The sequence below is a fragment of the Prionailurus viverrinus genome, chromosome C2, assembly GCF_022837055.1.
Source record: "Prionailurus viverrinus isolate Anna chromosome C2, UM_Priviv_1.0, whole genome shotgun sequence".
In the NCBI taxonomy this organism is placed as follows: domain Eukaryota; kingdom Metazoa; phylum Chordata; class Mammalia; order Carnivora; family Felidae; genus Prionailurus; species Prionailurus viverrinus.
The window spans coordinates 135,189,909-135,197,524 of NC_062569.1; the positions used below are offsets into that span (position 1 = coordinate 135,189,909).

Sequence of the window (7,616 nt, forward strand, 5' to 3'; positions counted from 1 at the left end):
TGTAGCTATGAGGCAAGAAAAATAACTTACTTGCATAACAAGAAAACTTGTAAATTATGTTCTTACTAATATAGTGCTCTTCAGAAAATCTACAATTTTAGTTCAAATGTACATAAATCCTTGTAAAGTTCTCTAGAAATACAATATTCTACACACAAGGCAAAGACAGAAAGTACAGTTTTGTCTAGAAACTGAAGCCAAAATTAGTAAAAATTATGTATGTATCATAGGTTTCTTTATTTAGATGTCAAACATGTACATTAATGTTATACTACCATTGACTGTGCAAGTATGCTCTACCAGTTTTCTTTTATTAATTTCCTGTTGATCACATTACTGTTTCTCTCTTCTCCAAAGTATATACTTCAATGTGTTTGATAAATATTTTACAATATGTCCGTATCATTTTAAATATATAGGATTTAAAATTTTACTTTATATGTTGGAAAACATTTTTCATTTTTTCACTAAGCATTATGTTACATAGCATTATGTAATGTATGTACAATTATGTACTCCAACCATGTTGCACTTTTTATAAATTAACCGCTTATAATTGCTAAGAGTGTTGCTTTGTATGCATTAATCACATTTTACCTGCTTCCTCCCACTGCGGGGATGCACATTATTTCCAATAATCAATGTCACAAAACTACATAAAAGGAAAATCTCCACAAATGTTCCTTGTGGACGAGGGCAAGCATTTCCATTCATATATGTGCAGGATGAGTTACTCAATCCTAGAGTGAATATTTGCCTTAGTTCATTACATTCTTCTGAGGTTGACCTCCAGAATGGCTATATTGTTCTAGAGACTTGCAAGCAATATATAAAACATTCATTTCCTAAAATAGCAATGGACTTACCAGCTCTACAGATTTTCCCACTAGTGGATTTCCTGTTTATTTAATATTCCTAATTTTGTAATATTTACTTTGGGTATATGGAGGACAACTTTTATTTTCCAAAGAGTAATTCATTTTCAGATTTATATGGCACAAATGTTTTCTCATACTGTTACCGTACTCTTACTCAAGAAAGCTGTCTTTGAACAGAAATTCCTATTTTGTATGTATGTAGTCAAGTTCATGATTTTACTTATGATATATTCTTTGTGGATTTGTTTAATATATGAATCTCTATCCTTACGTAATAATTAATTGTCTGAATTTTCTTTGATTACACTAACAGTTTTTTCCTTCACATTTTGACAGTCAGTGGGGTGTATGTTTTGTATATAACATAGCATAAATGTTTAGCCCTAGTTTTCTGTAAATAATTTTTGTCCTAAATGATAACTTTTTTTCCCAAATGATTTAGTAAAAATTCATCTGTTTCCCACTGACATGTGGTGTCACTTTTGCCATATTACAATTTCTTATATGTACATTTATCTAGTACTGAACTTTCAATACTGGTTCATGGTTAATGTCACCGATAGGACTATATTGTTTTTACTATTATTTTGTGATAATAATTATTCATGAACTTTACACATCTATAAAATTTCTCGGGTAAATTGTTGAGGTCCTCAGTAAAATCTTCCTATTACTGTAATAGGGATTACATTTAATCTATTGATCAATGTGGAAAGAAATAAAATATCGTAATGTTAAATAATTTCATCATGAAGAAAGTATAATTTTTTATTTACTCATCATCATTTATGTATAGCAATAAAGTTTTAAGCCTTCTCATCCTGTGCTCACTTCAGCAGCAAATATACTAAAATTGGAATGATACAGAGAAGATTAGCATGGCCCTGCATAAGGAAGACACCCACACTTTATCAATCCTATCATCCTTTTATTGTCCTCTACATTCATCTTTCAACATCCTATCCCCTACTTAAAAGTTAAGACCCTTCAACATCTAAATTGTCTTCTTACTACTTACACCCCATATTTCATCATTATGAAACCTTACTTACATTATAAAAACCTCATTTACCACAAAGCACTATCTTCATGATGCAAGTCTGAAAAAGCCCAATTCATGTCTACAGTAGGACAGCCAAATGTGGGCGGTAAAGCAAATATGAAACCTTCAATAGTCTTACTGTATTTTTTAAAAAAATGTTTTAATGTGTATTTATTTTTGAAGGAGAGAGAGACAGAGCACAAGCAGGGGAGGGGCAGAGAGAGAGGGAGACACAGAATCTGAAGCAGGCTCCAGGCTCTGAGCTGTCAGCACAGAGCCTGATGCAGGGCTTGAACTCATGAGCCATGAGATCATGACCTGAGGTGAAGTCAGAGGCTTAACCAACTGAGCCACCCAGGTGCCCCTAGTCTTACTTTAAATCTAGAAACTCTAACATCAATTATGCCCTTACTGATGCCTACCAATCCTATTGTATTTCCACAAGTCCACTTCCTTTTTTGTTTTCTATTCAGACTCTTCTCTTCTGATGCTTCCTCCTTGAATCTTAATCTCAACACATGAGATTTTCATTTCACTGACAAAATTAAAAGAAGGGGGGGAGTTGGAATGACCTCACCAACCTCTCCTTATCACAGACTTGTTTGTTGATTTACCCTCATTTTCTTAGATTGAAACATGAAAGCATATCAGGATGTCATCCTCAGTTCCTGTCTCTTCTACTGCTCACTCTGTAGGTGATTTAAAGTATCATTTGTGTTCCAGCTATGCCCCAATTTAATGAGCTGGCTAGGTTGCTTCTTGACCTACAGATTCACCCATGCATGTACCTTATCAATATCTCCACTCAGGCAACCAAAATGTTGAAATGTTTCCACAGCTTCACATATCTAAAGTGGAATTGCCAATTTCTTCCCACAAAAGACGAGTTCCATCTGCATTCTTCTCAGTAAATTACACTTTTATTCAGTCAGTAACAAGGTGACAAACAAAGCTCATTCCTTTTTTTTGATACTTTTTTCCCAATTTCTACTGTGTTAGATGAGAACATGTTACTAATTCTAGCCATGAGAATATGTGTAAAAGTGATGTATATCACAGTACGTCCTTGACTGAAAATAAACACCACTTAAAATCTGCTATGACCTATTGTGTTCTGGTGGCTGGTGTGGAGACAATCCTCAGACCATGTGTAAAGAAGGCAGAATCATTTAATGGAAGGAGCTGGGATCCCTACTTTGTTGTTTTGGTGTGATTCACCTGATCAAAAAAAAAGTGAACAGCAGATTGATATGTGTGCAGGAAATGTACAAGTGCTAAGTCCTTGACATTTCAAGAGTTTATTTGTTCAGAAAATAGAATGATAATAAGCCTAAATATCTTGATCCATTTGAAGTCTTCATATTGCATATTTGTTAATCAACTTCATTCATAATTTGACCATCTTTTCAATGTCACTGTTGTAGGCCTCTACCCTGCATTGTTTCTATTATCTCCTAACAAAATTGTTGCATTGCTGTATAAATAATTTCATTGGAAACATATTTACATGCTTGTAAATTATCCTACTATAACTTTGTCTTGAAATGATCCTGCTAAAACTTAAATCAGGTAATTCCACAGTATTGCTCAAAACTATGCAGTGGAATCCCTTCTGAGAATAACCACATAGATTTATATGAACTTTCTCTTCTTCATTACCTCTTTGACCTTCCCTTCTGCCCTCCTACTCTGCTGTAATTCTCTGGCTACTTTGTAGATCCTCAATATATCAAGTGCACATTTTTTACCTTTACTTTAGCTATTCCTTCTGCTTGAAAGGCTTTTAACGTAAGATATATGCTAAGCTTTCTCATTCCATTCATCCAGGCACCTGTTCAAATTTGTTGAATGAGCATATAACAATGCATTTATCTCTTTTATTTTTGCGATTTCCATTTCATGACTTATAACCTGTTTGTAGTTTTATGCCTTTATAAACAATGCATGTCTATGAGCATATCTGGAACTCTTCCAATACTAAGTTATATATCTTGTGTTAAAGTTGAATTGCTAGGTCATGAGATAGGAGATAGTTAGAATATGCCAGGTAGTGCTAGTTTATATTCCCACCACAATGGATAAGTGTTCCAGAAGTTCAAACTCCACCAAAACCTAAAGTTCATTTTATATATTTTTTATTTTTTTCTGATAATTTAAGGGATGGGTTTTAATTTTCAGTGCTCTGATCACTAACACATTTGAACAACCTGTCACACACTTATGACCATTTGCCACAACCTGTTTTGTCATATATCTGTTCAAATCTTTTGTTGATTTCCTTCTGTGATTTTCTCCTTTTTTTTTTACTGACTGTATGACTTACTTTTCTTGTTAATTCCTTATGAATTATATTAGTTAAAAATATTTCCCTTCATTGTGACTACACTTTTAAATTTTTTCCCTCTGGTAGTAATGAATGTTGGTGATCATAAGTACTTAGGTTATCAATTTGTATATTTTTCAATTTTGTGCTCCGTTTAAATTTTTTTAAGTATTCCATTTTGATATGACGGTTGTGCTGAAAATAACAAAAATAACAAAATGATAGTGGACTAAGAATCAAATATCTTGTTAAAAACCACATAGAAGTAATTTCCAGTGCCTTTTTTTTTTGAGCAGTCTCACAAAGACTTTATTACATTTATTGGCATAACATCTATAATATCTTTTATCTTTAAAATTCTCCGACTTTAAATGTGCCATTCTTTTCACTCTCAGTGTTTAAGAGAATTTTTCCAATGTCTCTTCATTCTCATTGTTCTCTTAAGTGATAGTGTTATTATTGCTTATTTGAAACGATGTACCTTTACGTTTAGCTATTTTTATGATTTGAAAAAGCCTTTGATTTTCAGTAATTTTGCTATGATATACTAAAATGTGGTTTTCTTTGGATTTATCCTGAAGTAGGTTCAATCACCTTGAATTGGTTTTCACATCTGTTTTTATTAATAATCTCTTTGAATTCCCTCTTGCATTTCTACATTTTCTTTCTACTGTATTTTTTCTTTTGTTTCTTCAGTTTATTTCTTTATCTAAATATTTTTTGTGTGTTGATCTGCTGTTAATTCTGTATCTTTAGCTAATTTCTAATATTGAATTCTTCCATTAAAGAATGTGGCTAAAGATGCTTATTCTAAAGTTGCCAAATTTCTTGTAAAATTCTTCTTTTTATCTATTTTCACCTTAATTTCATATATCTTTTTCACTGTATAAGGCACAGTTTTATCCATTTTTTTGCTAACTCAAAACTCTTAACCATTTTCACATTTGCTCTTACTGTTAATTTTCTCTACAATATTTGTCATTTTGGTCTATTTGAATGTCTAGTAGTTTTTATGTATGCTAAACTGTAAACTTAAAGTTACGATAGGGGCACCGGGTGGCTCAGTGGGTTAAGCATCCGACTCTTGATTTGGCTCAGGTCGTGATCTCATGGTTTGTGAGATCAAGCCCGGCATCAGGCTCTGCTCCAACAGCACAGGGCCTGCTTAGGATTCTCTCTCCCTCTCTTTCTGCCCCTCTTCCACTCGTGCTTTCTCTCTCTCTCTCTTCACCTCTCTCTCTCTCTCTCTCTCAAAAATAAGTAAATAAACTTTAAAAATCCTTAAGAAAAATAAAGGCACTGTAGAGAATCCAGAACGTGTTTTTTTCTTTTTTTACCAGGAAAGATTCTCTCACTCCTCTGTTATACAGATAGCACAAGGATATCATTTCAATCCAAACATGAACACATCTAGATGGAAATTTGAAGATACTTGGAATATCTCTGCTTCATTCCTGTCTGTTGAGCATGGGCTCTTAGGCTTTTGATTGAGACTTTGTCAGGTTTTTGTGGCTTCACCCTTAAAAGACTGCAGAATATTCATCATTATTCTTAAACGGTTCCCTAGTTTGGGTTTCTGTTCTCCTATCCGAATGAGAAATAAATCTTCAAGATACATCTGTAAGCAAAGACTAGTTATATGCTTTGTTCCTTGAGCACAGTGACAATGCAGGGAATTTTAATCTCCTTTTTAAAAAACTGTAACTCAGTCTAGGTCTCTGGCCTCTCGAGCATCTCCAGAGCTCAAATATTCTGTGTAGGCATGTGGTTGATCATCCTCCAGATCTTAATTTTGATTACCAAAAGCTTTATTGTTTTTTCTTTCCTCCAGCATTGTTTGTCTGTTTATGCTGATCCCAATCCTATGCCCAAGCCCAGAACTGGATGAGGCACCCAGTTTAATAAATGAAACAAAAACAGTGCTGGTGAACATCAGCTAAATTCAGGTAGACTCTAATCTCTCTTGAGTGAGGTAATAATTGTAAAATAAAGTAAAATCTATTAATATGTTGTGAAACTAATAGTAATTCAACTAGAATTGGCAATAAGATTGCCATAAATAAGATTGCAATAAAATTGTTATTAAATTTCTTTTCAGTTCAGCTCAGGATTTGGCACTAAATGAGTTAATACCATTTTTTAATATGTGTTTTCAGAGCTTTCTTATTTTGATATTTGTGGATCAGTGACTATGGGTCAGCTAGTATCTCTACTCACTTTTTGATTAGCAAATACAAAGCAAAACACTTAAATTTCATTCCCCTCTTGTACTTGCATGTACTATTACTGTATATTTTAATTTTAGCTTAAATTTCTTAAACATCAAAACAACTATTATTGCCAATTTACAAAGTGATTATTTATGGTACCTGTATAACTTGTTTCCTTTAGTTCTTCAACTGACTTCCCAACTGAAATAACATTCCTTGTTTTATTTTATTTTGTCATTTAATTCACTAATTAATTTATTTACATTTAGTGAGAATTTGCTGACAGCAAATGCTACTTTGGTAAAAATGCCTATTTTTTTCTAACGTTATTAACATATGTTTATATTGAATAAAGAATTCATGCTAGGAATTTATGTACTTTCACCACAGAAGATAAAATTCCATTGTTTCCTGGATTTTATTATTTATTTCTAGAAGTTAGTATAACTTACCTTTAAACATAATTTTTTTTCTTTTTAATACCTTTCTATATTCTTTCATAGTCAAATTACACCTTTGTATAGATACCTTGGATTACTTTAGTTGGGATTTATATTCTTATTATTTGAATTGAAGGTTTTCATCTGCTCTGAAACATTTTTTTCTTCTAGTGTCACCTCCTTCCCATTCTCTCATTCTTCCTTCTGTAAGTCCAATTAGACATATGTTAGACTCTCCGTCTGTCATTCCTTATGAGCTCCCATTTATATTTCCCTCTCCTTGTGCCTTGGAAGCAATTTGGGTAATGTCTTTACTTTTACCTTTGAATCTCTAATGACCTCTTTATCAATTCTGGTATGAAATTATTTGAGTTTTTTTAATACTCGTATTTTATGAGGTAAAATGTAAGTATAGTAAATGTACATTTACTTGGTAGAGCTTTTCTATCACCTGAAAATACCTTATGTTTTTGTCAGTCATTCTTCACACTTTTTTGACTGTGAACTAGTCTGGTTTCTACATATTCTAATAATTAATTTTAATTTTTAATGCTTAATTTCTTAATTAATTTTAAAATTAATACAAGTATGGTCAGATGAAATGCCCTTTGTCCTTTGGGTTAATTATTTTGTTATTTTATCTATTATATTTGTAATATAAGTCATACTTATCATATTTAGTATTTTGTGCTCCATATTATTTATATCTGAATATTTTAAATC

The 7,616-nt window shown here is 32.4% G+C and overlaps 1 non-coding gene across 1 annotated transcript; it reads left to right on the top strand.

The window, feature by feature from the left end:
* The first annotated feature begins 1,701 nt into the window (after nt 1–1,701).
* Nucleotides 1,702–1,808, top strand: LOC125175815 (U6 spliceosomal RNA). Its single transcript, XR_007155990.1, has one exon. It is a non-coding gene; the product is annotated as a U6 spliceosomal RNA (small nuclear RNA).
* The last annotated feature ends 5,808 nt before the right edge of the window (nt 1,809–7,616 follow it).